The sequence below is a fragment of the Triticum aestivum genome, chromosome 1D, assembly GCF_018294505.1.
Source record: "Triticum aestivum cultivar Chinese Spring chromosome 1D, IWGSC CS RefSeq v2.1, whole genome shotgun sequence".
Classification (NCBI taxonomy): Eukaryota; Viridiplantae; Streptophyta; class Magnoliopsida; order Poales; family Poaceae; genus Triticum; species Triticum aestivum.
In genome coordinates, this window is record NC_057796.1 from 350,527,583 (window position 1) to 350,546,954 (window position 19,372).

The window sequence follows — 19,372 nt, forward strand, 5'->3', positions numbered from 1 at the left end:
TATATGCACGATACTAGTATATGATCGGTAATACCTCCGTAATGCGTGCATGCATAGTATCACAAGTTAGTATCTTAGGTTGCCTTATTAATTGCCATGCATGAGACAAAGTAGTACAACATTTAATATGATACGGTATCATGATATGATACCACACCCTCTCTTTCCTCATTTAATTGTGTGCCACATCATCCAGAAAGTCTAGTTGGCATGCATGATATCGCTAGATACTCCCATATTATGACCAGCCTTAGGGTGGCCATAGTGGGGGTATCATAGCCGGTATCATGCACTCAGGAATAGCAAATATGATGATGTGGCAAAGAAGCAGTAACATAGGTAGATACCATAACATATATATATATATATATTATATAATAAATGCTATACTACTTTGTGTCATGCATGGCCATAAATACGGTCATCTATGATATATATACTACTCTAGCTATGATACTATATATGCACTATGAAGGTACGTACGTAGTATCATACCCTAGCTAGTATAATATGCATGATACTGTAAATAGTATATGATACTCCCTACTATATAAGGTTGGCCATAGTGGTGATATATATCATTGCCGACGATGTCATGCAGTCAGAAATAGCAAGTATGCTGATGTGGCAAAGAATTAAATACATATTGAAAGGGTTAGAGTAACATATAGGTAGATATCGTATCATGTTAATTGCAATGCTAATTTTTGTCAGGCATGGCAATAAATATGATCTATCATACTATACTCTATGTATTATATTATGCGCTATAATTAATTAAAGGTAGTATCATACACTAGTATCATATATATATATATGCATGATACTAGTATATGACACTCTCCACTATGAGTAGCCTAAGTATATATAGCCTAACTAAAACTCCCACATGTAGTTGTAGTACGGTTTTTGACTTTAATTAATTATATGCACTAAAATGCAATGCAAGCTAGGTAAGTGCAAAGAATGACTTAAACATAGCAGATGATCTGAAATGGGCCGGAACGATGTAGCTAGCTAGTAACTGACGATTTGTAGTCTGAAGTGCCGCATCTCCTTTTGGAAACTATGATCCTTCTTGTGAGATGCTCCGGTATGGAAGGTGCGAGCACCAAAACTTGTGCCAAACTTTACCATTTTTTCCATGCGATCGTGAGAGCACGCGACAGTGACACAACGATTTTTGTTATTTTCCGGACTCTATATGCATTTCCTGAAATTAAAATACCAACAAGGCCTACGCCTCTGGCCGCACCCTGTGGCTGAATTGTTTGATGTTTTTCCCGTTTCTCGCACAATGAATGAAAACTCGCAAAGCGACACACAAATGATCTTGCTAACATGCACATGTAGTTCCGACTATTATATATATATATACACACACATACATACAAATGAGATCTCTCTCCTTTTGCATATTCAAAGTTTGAGATTTCTAGCGAGGCCTACCGCCTGGTAAAATGTACAAGAAAATCAAAGCATAGGGTACAATCATGATTTCTTACCATGGGAAAAAATTGGAGGCGAAACGAAGAACTCATGTTTTCATTCAAACAAAAATATGATGTTAGGTAATGTAAATGTTTTCAAATAGCACACGGTTCACTCACGAAAGCCGTGTGTCCACTAAACCGTGGCTGATGCCCCCCTCTGCCACGTGCGCGATCTTAGTCGTGCGTTCTGATTGGCTAGAACCCAAACCCCACGGATCGTACATCTGCACCGTTGGATTCTCCTTGATCGAATTGTGATCCTCATCCCTTTCGACAGCACATGTGAATGTTTTCAAATAGTCCCTCGCAAAAAATGTTTTCAAATAGCACACGGTTCATTCACGAAAGTCGTGTGCCTACCAAACCGTGGCCGATGCCCCCCCTTGCTGCGCGCGCGATCTGAGTCGTGCGTTCTGATTGGCCAGAACCCAAACCCCATGGATCGTACGTGTGCACCGTTGGATGCTCCCAGATCGAACGGCAATCCTCATCCCTTTCAACAGGAAATGCAGTCCGGCTAGGAATTGATTTATATGTGAAAATGCATGGTAAATGCCAAAAAATGCCTTACATATAGCACACGAGACCTGAAATGCGCCAGCAAATCAAACCCGTGGTATAATTGTGATTGCTTTATGTGGGAAAATTTTAGAGGCGAAACGATGAACTCACGTCTTCATTTCAAAATTAGTACGTCTTCATTTCAAACGAAATTATTCTGTTTGTGCACACGAGCGCTTAGAGGCAACTGTTTGCATAGGCCTTTCCGCCTGCGCGGCGACCGGGGATATTTTTCACCCTTTTCACCTAGGCCGCCAACACCCCGCCACCGTCCGCCCGCGTTTCACTCAACTAGTCCACCAAATCTCCATCGCCAGCTCCCCCCTCCCCCAGAGCCACAGCAGAACCCTCTCCGACACCGCCGTGCTCACCCCGGCTGTGTGTGCCCGCTCTTCTACGTCAAGCCTACCTCCACTAACGTTCCCAACACGTGGCAGCCCGTGCCTCGCAGTTTTCGTTTGCTCGCCAGCCACCCTCGAGCATATCGATGCAGTAATCCTCGCCTCTCCTGTAGTCCGGCCCGGTTTGCATGAAGATGCCTGCTAGTTACTGCTCTCCATCGTGGTGAGGCATATTTCCTCGCAATCCCTCTTCCAATTTTGTTCCGTATGTTCCCAAATTGGCTATAAAATAATGGAGAGCGTATATATGTTCATTATCTACCTTCCTTACTACATATAAGTTGTATTCGTTCCAATAAGTTACTGCCTATTTACAGATCGCGGGCGCCAGATTCACACAAACTAGCCGTACATTTTCTAAATTATTGCATGTCATGTTTAGAAAGCTTGATACCAAGTTGTTAGTTTTATGCTTATCCTCCTTTCCTGAGTTTCGCAAGTAGCAGCGACAACACTCATGCTTCAGGCGATGTATCTTCATCTAATTCGGACAACCCTAGGTCTTCAGCAGATTGTGAGGGATCAAGTAATCTTAAACGGGATAGAGCTGCAACAATTACCCTTTCGGTCAGGACACGGAGGAACGCTCCAAGGAAGCGCACACACCAGCCTAAAGGTGTATATGAAGGAACCGAGATTGATTTCAAGTCTTGGGCTCCAACTAAACCAGATAAAGCACGCACGTGGTTCAGGAGTGTGTGTGGATTTATTTGCAGGGCAAGGCTCAACATTAATCTGCCAGGGTTTCGGAAGGCTGACACAGAAACACGGCGAAGGATAGTCCGGGAGATCATGGATCACTTCAACATTCCAAAGCAGTGGAAAATGCAGGTGGAACACGTTGCATTGAAGAAGGCTAGGGATGCTTGAAGAAACTGGAAGCACGTGTTGTACAAGAAGTACTTGAGTGAAGGAAAGGACCCAATCCCTGCATACCCCAAATTACAAAGGCAGACTGGGCCGAATTCAAAAGGGTCAAGGCAACTAAAGAATTTGCTGAGAAGAGTTTCAAGCAATCAGAACTTCAGAAGAAGACATACACCCCCACCGTATGGGTGTGGCAGGATACTATGGCATGAAACTGATATGGGACCAGGAGGACAAAGAAGCAGTAGCGGTGGGTGGGAATCCGGCCTTTAGTGAAATCAGGGGCGAACGCACCAGAGACTACTTGCGGGCACGTGCAAAGAGGTGTGATGACGGAACTTATTACTTTGAAAACTCACGTGACGCCGAACTGTATCAAGTGATGTTAGAGGCTTCCAAGATCCCTAGAAGGTTCTACAGGAACTCAGGGCCATGTGACATTCTGTCTGCTACTCTAGAAACAAAAGAGCCCCCTGGCCGTGCAAGGGGTATAGGTGTTAATGTCCCGCACAAGAGGGCTGTCAGACTCAGCAAAGAAGAGAGGCTCAGCATGAAAAAAGCGATGAGTGAAATGAAGCAGAATGCATTGTATGAAAGGTTGAGGAAGGAGATTTATCCGGCTGTTCGAAAGGATGTTGAGGAGTCAATGATGATGCAGAAGACTCTAACACTGATAGATAGCCAGCAGATGGGGGGGGGAGGCGGGCATGGAGGATGCTGCTTATTGCGCGACAACACTACACAAGAGTAGCTATGCATCAGATGACCCCGGCGACACTGAGACTGCAGCTGCTCATGATGATGCTATATCTGATCTATCTGGAATGAAAGACAGACTGAAGGGCGTGCTTACACATTATGAAGGTACATTAAAATGTGCAACAGCCTGGGTTTGCCCACCCATCATGGAAGATGGCCTCTTGTTGGACAATGTGCCATTGAAGCCGGGCTGTGTGAAGTGCTACGTGACTGATGTAAAGCCTGGATTCAATGAATTTGCCCTGAAGAATGTCCTAGGAGTCTTCGATGAGCAAAGGACCTTGGGAGAAACACTATTACATCAGATCCAGTGGCCACGAAAGGAAATAGAGTTCATCGATGAGATCCCTGAAGCCCCGCCAAGAGCAACCTCCGTCGCCCCTCAACCGATGACGCTCTCCTTGCCACAGCAGCTCTCGCGGGCTGATGCATCAACCTGTAATCAACCGACCCAACTTTGTGGCGTACAGGCCATGTTATCCTCCGCCCCAAAGCAGCCAGTGGCAGGGCCTACAACTGCTGAAGACGCACCACCGGTTCAGATGCCGACCGCTGAAGTAGCAGGGGGAGACCCAGCTGCAGCACATGTTCAGCAGACCAACCTGGTGGAACGGACTGCTAAGCAGTCTGATGCTTCGGAACCGCCTGCTAAGTAGTCTGTAGGTCCAAAACCGACTGCTCATCAGTCCATCGGTCCGCAGTCGCGTGATCAGCATACCAATGCGTCAGCACTTCCTGCTCAGCAAACCAACGCGTTGGCACGGCCTCCTCAGCACACCGACAAGTTAGCACCACCTGAGCAGAAACCCGACATAGCTCCAACGCATGGTCAGGAGTCCGATGCCTCTGCTCCTACAGCCCAGCTAAGCAGTCCGTCCAAGCTTCACCGTCTGCTCGGCAGTCTACCTTGCAGGCAACCAAACGTTCTGCCGAGGAAGCGCGGCGGGAAACTTAAGAGGAAAGAGAACGATTGCCTCTTACTTAAAGCACTCATCGCCCAGAACCAAATTAACATCAGCTTGTTCGAATCGGGGAGTAATATTATTTCTGACGCCATGGATGATGAAGAATTACGTTTGTTGCTTGCTAAAAGTAAAGCAGACGTACTTGAAGCACGCAATTACGTCCATGGCCAGCCATTTCTTGTTGGCGAATACTTTGATGAGTGTAGCTCCAGTTGCCGCGAGTTACATCAATATTTCATGGATCTAATGTCAGCAGGTCAGCATGGTTTGCTATTCCACTACAACAGAGATCATTTCCAACACGATGTTGTTTCCATCGATGTGAGTTTCGAGGACTTACATCTCTTCTTCAACTTCAACGTGCTCGATGCCACTTGTTGGGGATATAATTATTAGTATGACCCGCCCAGGAGGGGCCGGGTTATACTCATGAAGACTCATGAAGCCCAAGATAGTTCCTGGAGATGGCGGGTTAGTTAAGGGCCCAAGGCCCAAAGGGCGACTTAAGGGCCATAGAGATAAACCGCCATATATGGGCAAACTTGTATTGTAAGGAAGGAATAGAGAGAAACCGAGCCGGACACTGTTTATGAGCCGGTCGGGATTCTATGAGCCGCTTGGCGTCAACCTCTGTATATAATGGGATGACCCAGCGGCGGTTCAGGGCAAGTAACATCAAATCGAGAGCTAGGTCAAGCGGATTCGCTCCCTGGTTATCGAGACATACATAATCCCACTCAAAAATGGATCGTAGGCTTTTACCTTCACTGAAAGGGGCCGAACCAGTATAAACCTCGTGTCCTTTGTCCCGATTAACCCCTTCTTGCTTCCTAGTTGCGATGGCTCCACGACTAAGTCCTTTCACTAGGACATCTGCCGTGACAATTCCACGACAGTTTGCGCCCACCGTGGGGCCAGCGCATGGTGGATTTGAGTTCTTGAAGGGCAACTTCGCAGGGCTCAAAGGATACGCTGTGGGCCGGATGACCAAGAGTCATCGCGACAAGCTCTACATCGACGACGCTGGCTGGGGCCCCGACGCCGGCTCAATTGAGTACGGGTACCGGGTCCCCTTCGGCGGAATTCACGTCTTCATCGGCCGGATCGGTGAGCCGGGCCCTGAGCCGGACATCTGCACCAACATCATCGAGACGGCTCAGCGTGCGAGACCCGCCCGCGCTCCACCTGCGCTCCACCCGCCATGAAGCGTGCCTTCATGGGATGCATCCATGGAGGGGAAGTTCCTGAAGGATCCATGTCTGATGGTGAGACGGCCATCTATTCGGATGGTGAGTCGTCCATGGGTGAGACAGATTCGTTGTATCAATTGCAAGACGGCGGGCTTGGGGCTGTTCCGATGGCAGCAGTATTCCGGACCCCTTTGATCCGCTGAGCAGAGTAGGGATCTTCATGGCCGGCACTCAACCAGGTCAAAACTCTACGGCTGCGGCAGCGATAACCTCTGGGTCAGCGGCAGCCGGGGTAGGAGGCCCTGTGCGCCCACCGGCTCAGGTGCTGATTGATCTCACGGATAGGCTGACAACCCTGTTAACCGCCACAGTTAATCCGGCGGATCAGGCTGAACATGATGCAGAGGTGGCTCGTTTACGTGAGGAGATAACACAAGCCAAGGAAAACCTAGCAGCTGAAGGCACCAGATTGGCTACGGAGCGGGCGGCTTTGGATGCTCGAGCCCAGCAGCTTCAATCAGAAGCGTTCCAGCTTACGATGGATCTAAACACATCAAATGAGGTCATGAGGAGAAGGCACCAGAAGTCTCAATCCCATTTGCCCTCAATTTATGATCCTAGAAATCTCTTCCGCACACCCGGGGCAGGTCCCAGTAATCCGCCAGAGGCAAACCCGGCTGCGACGCCCGGGGCTGGAACGTTGGTTCAACGATGGCTGACGGAACCTCCATGAGTAAACGCTGCTCTGCCTCAGTACATACCAACACCGCCGGGTCATTATTCTAACCCGCTGGAGAACATGATTGCTGCAGCGGCACGATTGGCGGCTCTCCCGGTGGAGGGCGACTCTCCGATGGCGATTGAAACACGAAGGGTCAAAGAACTTCTTCAGACGGCTCTGACACAGCAGGAGGCATACTCTTACAGTCGAGACATAATTCATTCGACCCCTCGCCCAAGCCGGAGCCCGATTTATAGCAGACATATGGACTCGGCGGCAGTTTCAAGCAATGCCCGACGCCGTGATCAGCCAGGCGGGCGAGACCCGGGGCGAGATGGGGCCCTTAACTTGGTTAATCAAGATAGGGAACGTCAAGAGGCTGAGCGGGCGGCTCAGCAGGCGATGGAACAGGCAGCTCAGCGGGCGGCTTACCAGCCTTCCCCGGTTTATCCGACGACTTCTATTGAGGCCGGCGCGACCACGAGAACCGGAGGTGTCCCTTGCTTAGTGTCGGCACTACGTAATGACCGTTTGCCCAAGGATTTTAAGGGGCCTCGAAAGGTGCCTAATTACACGGCTGACTTGCAGCCCGGGGCATGGATTGAAAGTTATGAGATGGCCATGGAATTGCTGGAGGTCAGTGACACAGCAATGGCCAAGTACTTCACTATGATGCTGGATGGAACGGCCCGCACTTGGTTAAAGGGACTGCAACCTAATTCCATTGGTTCCCGGGCCAAGTTAAAGGCCCGGTTTATTCAGAACTTTAAGGACACGTGCAAGCAGCCCATGTCGATTGTGGACTTGACTAATTGCAAGCAAGAGGAAGGAGAGTCCACGACCCATTGGGTGCGCCGGGTCAAGGAGATAATACATTCATCTGATAAGATGGATGCCGGCTCTGCGGTCTTAATGTTGGAGAAAAATTGCCGATTTGAGCCTCTGAAACAGAAGCTGGGGCGGCTCAAGCGTGATTGTAATGACATGGGCTAGCTAATGGCGTCTCTAGTTAAATACGCCAACTCTGATATTACCAAGGATCCCGCGTCTGATGAAGAGAAGACACGGAAGGGAAAGAAGAACGGCAACACTAAAGGTCTCCAGCATAACCCGACGAATCAAGGAGGTAATAATAAGCGTAAGGCTGATGGTAGCTCAGAGTTTGTGGCTAATGCACAGGGTAACAATCAACGACGTAAAGGCAGGCCACCCCCTCGGTCTGGTGGGTCGGGTCCCACCCTTGAGCAGTTGCTGAATGAGCCCTGTCCAAGACACGGCACCCGGGAGAAGCCGACCACTCATCTATGGAAAGACTGTACTATCATGAAGGCTTTCAAGAATTCTAACATGTTTGATGGAAATCACGGGCCGGGCGGCGGCTCAGGCGGCGGTGGCTTTCATAGCCCGGATGGCGGCTCAGGCGACGGTGGTTTTCATGGCCAGGGCCCTCAAGGTCATCAAGGTGGTTATAATCAGCAATCTGGCCAAGGGGGTCAACAGCAGCAGCAATCCGGGTATCAGAGTAACCCAAAATAGCTGAATAGTGGGCAGTATCACGTGTTCACTACTAACTTATGCAAAAGGGACCAGAAGCTTCTTAAGAGGGCTGTGAATGCCGTTGAGCCGGCAGTCCCTCGTTATCTGAGATGGTCTGAGCAGCCTATTGTATGGAGTAGGGAGGATCACACTCCCCGGGTTGACAATCCGGGTCACTTAGCCTTAGTAGTGGCGCCTCAAGTTGGTGGATACAAATTCACAAAAGTGCTCATGGATGGAGGCAGCAGCATCAACATCCTCTGTTATGAGACCTTTCATCGCATGGGGTTGACTGATAAGAGTCTCAAGACATCCGACACTGTTTTTCATGGAGTAGTGCCTGGTAAGTCGGCGTACCCAGTAGGAAAGATTGAGCTGGAAGTGGCCTTTGGGGATGAGCATGATTCCAGGGCTGAGAAGCTAACTTTTGAGGTTGTCAAAATCCTGGCCCGTATCACGCATTGTTTGGACGGCCGGCTTATGCAAAGTTCATGGCCCGGCCATGTTATGTTTACCTGCAGCTCAAGATGCTAGGTCATAAGGGCACCATCACAGTGCATGGGAGTCGGAAGATAGCCTTGGAATGTGAGGAAGGTGATGCTGCTTATGTTGAATCTGTTTGTGCGATAGAGGAGTTGAAGTTCTACAAGGACAATGTTGACCCGGCAGACATGACGTCTTTGAAAAAGCCAACCACGGAACATGAGCCAGTGATGAAATTTAAGTCAGCTGACGAAACCAAGCTTGTTGATTGTGTTCCAAGCGACTCATCTAAGCAGTTCAGTATCAGTGCTAATCTGGATCCCAAATAGGAAAGCGCGCTCATCGAGTTCATCCGTGAGAACCGGGACATCTTTGCATGGAAACCTTCTGACATGCCAGGTGTACCGAGAGACCTCGCTGAGCACACTCTTAATATTGATCCAAAATTTAAGCCGGTCAAGCAATTTCTTCGGCGGTTTAATGAGGAGAGGTGTCGGAGTAAATGGCCACGGGTAGCCTAACCGACTGCCCCTGGCTCTTCCAAAAAATTATCAGGCCTTTGGGCCTTCAAGCATTTCAAGCATTGGGCCGCCTTCCCCGGTCGGGTATTTCTAAAGCCGACTCCCAGAAGGCGACCCAGCCTCAGCAACCTCCCCCCAAGATAACCACGGGATGGCCGACTCTAGGAAGCCGGCCATAGATGATGCCGACTTCCCGGAGCCGGCCATAGATGATGCCGACTTCCCGGAGCCGGCCATGAAGAACGCCGACTCCCCAGAGTCGGCCACGAAGAGCTTCGACTCCAAGGAGCCGGCCAAGACCGCACCCACCAAAACTACATCCACATAAAGGTGACAAGACGGGGTGTGGCCACAGTGCGGCCCACTACCCCCGAAGCCCGAGGCAGGCATGGCCACAGGACGCCGTACGGGACGGCCATCTCCCGTCCGGCTCGGCACTGTAGCCATGCTGGCCTCAACGTCACCCACGACAGACGCCAATACGGCCCACGGGTGGCGGGCCCCTACAGCCAGAGAGGGGCGCGAAGGCGGCCCGGCCTCCCCCAGTCGGCCAAGGGCGTAGCCGGCCCCCAGAAGGCGGCTACTCCCTCCCTCGAAGCATGTGCCACATTAAGGAGACAAGACGAGGTAAGGCTACAGTGAGAGCCCTCGAGGCGGCACACTGTAGCCACGCTTACCTCGACGAAGCCCTCGTCATCAGGGGCGAGGCTACAGTAAGCAGCCGCCGACAAGACCCTAGGCGGTGGGGCCGGCCTGTCGACCAAGAGGCCGGCAGCCGGCGGGACCCACCAGTCGGCGGGCCCCAACGGCCGGCGGAGAAGCCGGCGAGCGTAGACACTGATGGCTGGGACCAGTGCCCAGCCGGATTACAATTGTACCCCCGGGGGGTAGGCCTATATAAACCCCCCGGGGCACCCATGCAAGGGGTTGGCTTCTTAAGCATTACACACACACCATAGAGAGAGAGAAGCAAGAGCTAGCCTTGTTCTTCTTCTCCCTTGAACCCAACAGCTCTAGGAGCGATTGTAGCTACTCTTCCAGATCTAGTGATCATGCGGAGACCCCGCAGAGCAGGACTAGGGGTGTTATCTCCTCGGAGAGCCCCGAACCTGGGTAAGATTCGCCGGCGTGCATGTCTTCGCCTCATCCCGTTTCCAGGCACCGGCGACGTCTTACTGGCACCCACTATGATAAGCCACCTGTTGGCATATGTCGCACCTACCACCCGACATTTGGCGCCCACCGTGGGGCCAGGTGCACAGTCGTCCGGAGACCTGTTCTGGATGGGAACCCTCTTCCTCCCCCGCGAGCGCAGCCAGCCTGCTGCGCCCGATGGCGTTTGCCTCGACGCGCTGCAAGGCGTCGACGACGCCTGCGCAGCGAGCTGCCTCGCCGATCTTCTCGGCGAGACTCGCATCTCCGACGAGCCTGCGTCCGACGCAGGCACGGACAACCCCGAGAGCCGCCTCGTCAGCCTCCTCGACCAGCTTCACGTCTCTAGCGAGCCTGCTGCAGATGTGGAGTCGGTCAGCTCCACCGACCCGATGCTTGTCGACTCCGACACGGCATCGCTCGCTGCCTACCCCTCCGACGTGGTGGTCTTCGACGATCCTCTCCCTCGAGCTAACAGTGGCAGCAGCGCTGTCACCGAAGTGTTGGTCATCAGCCACGTCGCCAACTCGGGCGAGAACGCCCACGACGCCCTGCAAGCGACGATGCACGACCTCTCCGTCCCCATCCCGGCCGACGCCGACGCCGAGACCCTGGAGGCACGTCGCCTCGCCCTCGTCGCGGAGGGCCAGAAGATAGCCTCCATGAGACGCCTCACCGAGGCCCACCAGCGCGAAGTCGACCGCGCTGCCTTTGGCACGCCGCCGCCTAGCGGCCCGAGCCGAGCCGGCTTCGTCCAGAAGCGCGGCGCGGCTATCGCTAGCATGCTGGGGGCAGATCGCCCCGTCTACGCCACCCCGCTCGAGAATCTGCGAGCCGCTCAGGCGGCCGCAGAAGAGCTCAATGGGCTAGGAGCCGATGAGCTCCCCTACATGACAAGACGGATCCAGCAGCTGATCGACGCGGCTGCAGAACGGCACGAAGCCGGCGCCCGTGCTGATAGTCATCCCCCGCGTCGGGAGCATGCCGCGACGTCCCGCTCACCGACTGCGAGTGACGCCCGCCAGAAGAAAGCCAAGGAGCCGGCTGCCAGCCGCAGCCGGACTCGCATCAGCATCGAGCGCGATGCGGAAGGCCGCCCTCGAGCGGTGGAACGCTAAGGAAATCTGCCTCCTCCCCCGCCTCGAAGAGAGAGACGTCTCACTCCGCCGCCCGTCACGCACCCGACTCTTGGCGACCAACTCGGCCGCCGAGAAGGAGTCGGCGAGAACGACGCCCGCCACCGGATCGACCGCCTTGCTCGATCCTTGGCGTTAGAAGAAGACGATGTCGGCCCGCCATGCTTTGGCCCCCGCGTCCGCGACGAGCCCTTCCCCAAAGGGTTCTCGCTCCCCAGAGACATGCCCAAGTACAACGGCTCAGTGAAGCCGGAAGATTGGCTCATCGACTACTCCACTGCTGTCAGCATAGCCAACGGCAATCGGCGCGTAGCCGTGAAGTACGTCCCCCTCATGCTACAAGGAACGGTGCGCACCTAGCTGAACAGCCTCATGCCCTACAGCATCAACAGCTGGCTGGACTTCACGGAAGTCTTCGTCCGCAACTTCACCAGCACGTACAAGCGGCCTCCCAAGCCTCGCCAGCCCTCCCTCTGCGTCCAAGGGTCCAACGAGTCGACCCGCGACTACCTCACGTGGTGGGCCGAGCTCCGCAACTCCTGCGAGGGGGTGCACGAGGTTCAGGCCATCGAGTACTTCACCGCCAGATGCCGAGAGGGCACCCTCCTCAAGCACCGACTCCTCTGCGACGAGCCGACTACTCTCGACGAACTCCTGATCATCGCGGACAAGTACGCCACGGCCGACTCCTCGATGAAGACCGAGCTACGAGTCAACGCCTCTGGGAAGGTGATTGCTCCGGCTCCCAAGACGCCGACTAGCGACTCCAACCGGCGCCCCTACCAGAACGATCACAAGCGCAAGGCCCCCATGCCGACTTCCACCAGTCGGCAGGTGGCCACAGTTGAAGATGAGCAGCCCGAAGAACGGCCCGCTCCCAAGAAGAAGGGTGGCAGGCCGGCTTGGCAGCCGGTTTTCTCTTACGAGCAGACTCTTGACGCCCCCTGCAAGTTTCACAACGGCGCGAAGCCGTCCAACCACACGACCCGAAAATGCCACTGGCTCACCCGAATATCCAAGGGCGAAGGGTTGTTGCCCCTCCGCCTCCCGGCCCGCCGCCTCCAGCCCCCCAGCAGCCGGCGGCTCGGCCGGCAGTCGGAGCCATCCAAGACGAGTTCCCTGAAGAGCATGCCGCCTACGTCGTCTTCACCAGCCAGCACGACGACAAGCGTAGTCGGCGCCGTCAACATCAAGAGGTCAATGCAGTCGCCTCTAGCGCCCCCCGAGTTCATGCATTGGTCAGAGAAGCCAATCAGCTGGAGCCAGGCCGACCACCCAGAGGTGATGCCATCTCCTGGCTCCTATGCACTGGTCTTGGATGTCACCCTCGCGACAGAGAGGCGAGCTGCCCGATTCTCCCCCGTCCTGATAGATGGCGGAAGCAGTATCAATATACTGTACCGCGATACCATGGAGAAGCTGAACATCAAGGCGAAGCAGCTTGTGCCAAGCCGAGCCGTGTTCCATGGTATCGTCCCCGGCTTGTCTTGCTCTCCAATCGGCAAGATTAAGATGGATGTTCTCTTTGGAGACAAAGACCATTTTCGACGAGAAGCGATCTGGTTTGAAGGAATGGATCTGGAGAGCCCCTACCATGCTTTGCTTGGCCGACCTGCTCTGGCCAAGTTCATGGTTGTGCCCCACTACGCCTACTTGAAGATGAAGATGCCGAGCTCAAAGGGGATCATCACAGTAGCCGGCGATTACAAGAAGTCCATCGAGTGCGCCATGGCCAGTAGCCGGCTGGCCGAGTCCCTCGTAGTGGCAGAAGAGAAGAAAATGCTGGAGCGGGTTGTGGCCATGGCCGGCAAGCAGCCGGCCCTGTCCCCCAACCCCAAAGATTGTGATGCGCAGGGCTCCTTCCAGCCTGCCAAAGAGACGAAGAAGATACCTCTGGACCCGGAGAACCCGGAGAGGTTTGCCGTCATTGGGGCAAACTTGGACAGTAAATAGGAAGGCGAGCTCGTCGACTTCCTCCGTGAGAATCGAGACATTTTTGCATGGTCCCCAAAGGACATGCCGGGTGTCCCGAAGGATTTCGCCGAGCACAAATTACATGTCCGAGCTGATGCGAAGCCGGTCAAGCAGCCCCTCCGCCGACTGTCAGAAGAGAAGCGAAGAATCGTAGGAGAAGAGATAGCCCGGCTCCTTGCCGCTGGCTTCATCATGGAAGTGTTTTTTCCAGAGTGGCTTGCCAACCCAGTTCTGGTACTGAAGAAGAATAACAAGTGGCGTATGTGTATAGACTATACCAGCCTGAACAAGGCCTGCCCCAAGGATCCGTTTGCTCTGCCACGGATTGACCAAGTGATAGACTCCACAGCCGGATGCGAGCTGTTGAGTTTTTTGGATGCCTACTCAGGGTACCATCAGATCAAGTTGGACCCAGCTGACCGCCTGAAGACTGCCTTCATCACACCCTTTGGAGCTTTCTGCTACCTGACTATGACATTCGGCTTGAGGAATGCCGGTGCCACTTTCAGCGTTGCATGCAGAAATGCCTCTTGAAACAACTCGGCAGAAATGCCCACGTCTATGTAGACGACATTGTGGTGAAGACAGAGAAGCGCGGCACCCTGCTGGAAGATCTCAAAGAAACATTCACCAACTTGCGCCGATTCCAAATCAAGCTCAACCCCGAGAAGTGCGTGTTCGGAGTACCAGCCGGCCAGCTGCTGGGCTTCCTGGTGTCCGGACGCGGCATCGAGTGCAACCCTGTGAAGATCAAGGCCATCGAGAGGATGGAGATTCCCACCAAACTGTGAGATGTGCAGAAGTTCACCGGGTGTTTGGCCTCCCTGAATCGCTTTATCAGCCGACTAGGAGAGAAGGCTCTCCCCCTGTACCGACTCATGAAGAAGTCCACTCACTGCGAGTGGAATGACCAAGCCGACCAAGCCTTCCATGAGTTGAAGAAAATGCTGACCACCCCGCCTGTCCTGGCAGCGCCGACTGAAAAGGAGCCCATGCTCCTCTACATCGCCGCGACTAGCCGAGTGGTCAGTACTGTTGTTGTGGTCCAGCGCCCGGAAGAAGGCCGAGCCCAGCTAGTCCAGAGGCCGGTGTAATATCTAAGCGAAGTGCTATCCAGCTCAAAGCAGAACTACCCGCACTACCAGAAGATGTGCTATGGGGTGTACTTCGCCGCCAAGAAGCTGAAACCCTATTTCCATGAGCATCCCATCACGGTCGTGTGCACCGCCCCGCTCGCCGAGATCATAGGCAGCCAGGATGCATCCGGCCGGGTGGCCAAATGGGCCATTGCACTGGCGCCATACACGATCTTCTACCAGCCCCGCACCGCCATCAAGTCCCAACCATTGGCCGACTTCCTCGTCGACTGGGCCGAGACCCAGTACTTATCGCCGGCTCCCGACTCTACCCATTGGCGGATGTACTTTGACGGGTCCAAGATGCGCACCAGCTTGGGAGCCGGCATCGTCCTCACCTCTCCCAAAGGCGACAAGCTCAAGTACACGCTGCAGATCCACTTCGCCGCCTCCAACAACGTGGCTGAGTACGAGGCGCTCGTACATGGGCTCCGGCTAGCCAAAGAGCTCGGCATACGCCGGATCCTGTGTTACGGCGACTCAGACTTGGTGGTCCAGGAGTCGTCTGGCGATTGGGACGCCAAGGACGCGAACATGGCGAGCTATCGATTCCTCGTCCAGCAGATCAGCGGGTACTTCGAAGGGTGCGAGTTCCTCCACGTGCCAAGGGCCGACAACGACCAAGCAGATGCCCTAGCACGGATCGGCTCCACCTGACAAGCCATACCGACTAGCGTCTCCCTCCAGCGCCTCCTCAAGCCGTCCATCAAGCCGTCTCCAGAGTCGGACTCAATCTTCGTACCGTCTGTACTAGATGCAACCGGATCCGACTGGAGGAACCCCGCAGGTGGCACGGGGACTTCGACAACTGGCCCGGGGACTGCCGTAGTCGCACCCGGCCCGGGGACTTCAGAACCCGGCCCGGGGACTGCAGCAGTCGGCCCGGGGATTGCAGCAACGCAAGAAGCAGTGGACAACTCCAACTCCATGCCACCCAACCCACCCACCCGAGTCATGGTGGCTACACTAACAGAAGAAGAAGTCACAGCTCCATCATGGGCCCAGCCCATCCTCAAGTTCCTAGTCAGCAGAGAGCTGCCGGCTGATGAGATCTCAGCAAGACTAGTGCAACGACGAGCCGGAGCATATGCAATACTCAATAGAGAGCTTGTGAAGCGCAGCGTCACTGGAGTCTTCCAGCGCTGTGTCGAGCTAGAAAAAGGAGTGGCAATCCTCAAGGATATCCACCAAGGCGAATGCGGCCACCACGCAGCCTCAAGATCACTTGTGACCAAGGCTTTCCGCCATGGTTTCTTTTGGCCGACTGCCTTGGAAGATGCCAAAGAGATAGTCAAGAGCTACAGAGGATGCCAAGTCTTCAGTTCCAAGCAACACCTGCCGGCTTCTGCACTCAAGACCATTCCCCTCGCCTGGCCCTTTGCCGTCTGGGGACTGGACATGGTGGGCCCTTTCAAGACAGCCCGCGGCGGCTTGACACATCTACTTGTCACCGTGGACAAGTTCACAAAGTGGATCGAAGCGAAGCCGATCAAGAAGCTAAACGGGCCGACTGCCGTAACATTCATCACCGACATCACTACTCGGTACGGCGTGCCGCACAGCATCATCACCGACAACGGCACGAACTTTGCCAAAGGAGCACTGGCACGTTTCTGCGCGACGCAGGGCATCCGACTGGACTTAGCGTCCGTTGCCCACCCGCAGTCAAACGGCCAGGTCGAGCGAGCAAATGGACTCATCCTCTCCGGCATCAAGCCCCGACTGGTTGTACCACTGAAGCGATCAGCCGGCTGCTGGCTCGATGAGCTGCCGGCTGTCCTCTGGAGTCTGCGCACTACACCCAACAAGTCGACCGGCTTCACTCCGTTCTTCCTTGTATATGGTGCCGAGGCTGTCATCCCAACCGACATCGAGTTCGACTCGCCTCGGATCACCATGTACACGGAGGCGGAGGCCAAGGAAGCAAGAGAAGACGGCGTCGACCTACTGGAAGAAGGCCGGCTGTTAGCACTCAGTCGGTCCGCCATCTACCAGCAAGGGTTGCGCCGCTACCACAACTGCAAGGTCAAGCCAAGATCCTTCCAAGAGGGCAACCTTGTGCTTCGGCTGATCCAGCGAACAGCCGGCCAGCACAAGCTCTCGGCCCCTTGGGAAGGCCCCTTCGTCATCAGCAAAGCACTAGGCAACGACTCCTACTACTTGATCGACGCGCAAAAACCAAGAGCGCGCAAGAGAGACGACTCCGGCAAGGAGTCGGAGCGACCATGGAACGCGAACCTCCTGAGAAGATTTTACAGTTGAAAGCAGTATGTATCATGCTACCCTTTTGTATTAAGTACGAACCAACAGGCTCCCCGAACAATACTCGGGGACTGCCTTTATTTATCTATAAATGACGAGTGTCATATCCATGAATGTATTATTACATTTGATTTCTTGTCTGGCACCGGGTTCGACTAGTCGCCCCGGGGACTGGCCGCCTTGAGCTATATTAAAAGTTCTACCTGAAGTCAGACAAGTAGTGTGCCGGCTCCCGAGTCTTCTGTTGTTAAAAGTCGCAGCTCGAAGAACCGACTGTTCGACTAGCAAGAGACAAGGCAAAAAGGATGCCCACACGAAAAACGGCTAAGGACCAACGAACTTATATAGCAAAAAGACGGCCTCCAACCACGCTTGCCGGCTTCCTAAACACTTAGCTCTAATCCAACAAAGCTAGAGTACTTGCCCTCCCAATTGGCCAAGCACTCTTCCAGCCACAGCTTGCAGAGCAACTGTTTGACTGGGGAGGCGGCAACCAAGGGAGGGCGGCAAAGGAAACAGCAGAAGGATGAAAAGGAAAGTACGAGGAAAAGCCAAATGCATGCATAAGTTATATATACATATAAAAGCCCCCAACAGGCCGGCAATCGACATAGTTCGAATACACCCCAGTGGGTGGAATTGTGCAGACTTAACAGAATATCGTTCCAAAAGTGACAAGACAGGAAAACAAAAGATAGCAGACTAGACTAAGGCGCGGTGCGGGAGCCAGGCTGGTCGGTGGAGATGGCGTCGCCGGCTGAAGGAGTGGCCGGCTAGCGGGTCTCGGCTTGGTCACCACCAGTGGCAGGCGATGCACCCGCGCGTGACGTGGTGCTGGAGGCGCGGTCAGGCTGAGGCTGGTCGGCCGCTCCACCATCCGGCTCGGCATCTTCACCCTCCTCCTCCTCCTCGCCCTCGTCGCTGGAGTCGATCTCCTCCGCCGAGTCTTCACCGTCTGCCGGGTTCAGCCCGAACCACTCCTCCAGCTGGGCGACACCGTTGTCATCTACCTCAGGGGCGAAGACGCTGGTGTCAGTGTAGTCGGCGATCGCCGAAGCCCGCCGGATGATAGCCGGCCGCGCCGGCTCTAGCTCCGTGTCGGCTTGCTGCCGCCAGGTAGCCAGCTGATCCAGGCTCAGGCCGGGGTACCAGGCCTTGACGAACTCCAGCGCCCGCCTGGCGCCGGACCGAGCTGCCGAGGCCTTCCAGGCTTCGAAGCGACCGACCGCCACCTCCAGCCAGTCGGCAGTCCTACTGGGGGTGCGGGAAACCACTTCGCTGGGCTAGAGGGCGGCCAATACTTGCGCCCCGGCACGCTGAAGCCGGCGAAGCAGTCGGTGAGCCGGCTGGAGACGGGCCTGGATCGCCAAAAGCTGCTCCTCCAGCGAACGGCCAGCGGTTGGTGCAATCTCGAAGCCAGCCCGCCGTCGCGCTTGGCGGCGGGCCTCGATGATCTGGTTGGCGGCGCTAGAGTAGCCAGGGAAGTACTCTGTGCAAGAAAGAAAGAGAAAGAAGAGAAAACACGAAGTCAGAAACGAGCCAAAAGCGGTAGACGGCAAGAAAGGACGAAGAAGTAGGTGGCTTACCGTCAACCAGATCTTCGATCTGACCATAGCCAGTGATCAGAGTCTGCCTTGCTTCAGCCCAGCCAGCTGCTTCTGTCTCGTACTTGGCCTGGAGGGCGGCTTCGCGGTCCTGCACCGCCTTCAGAGCCGCCTTGTGGCCCTCCTCCTGGTCGGCCAACTTCTTGGCCAGGCGGTCGCGTTCCTGCACCAAGGCGGCGAGCTCGGCATCCTTGGCACGAAGGGCAGTCTGAGACACTCCCAGCTGTGTCCTTAGACCGGCGTTGGCCGCTGCAGAGACGGCAGAAAAAGAAGAAACAATAAGATGAAGTCGTCAAGGAAGATCCGACCCGACTGCTCAGCAGTCGGCCCGAATCTCGGGGACTACACCCAGTGGGTGCGCTGACGCGCCCCCACGTGAGATAAAGAACACTTACCCCAGCTCTTAGTCAGGTCGGCAGTCTTCTGGGTCCGCTCCCGAGCCTGGGAGTTGAAGGCGGCCGCACGAAGATTGTGGTAGTCCTGCAAGATAGGCAGAAGATCGAAGTAAGAACAAGAACAGCAAAAGCCAAATCCACTAAGAAGTTCCAAGCCGCCTGCTCAGCAGCCGACTCGGAACTCGGGGACTACACCCAGTGGGTGCGCTGACGCGC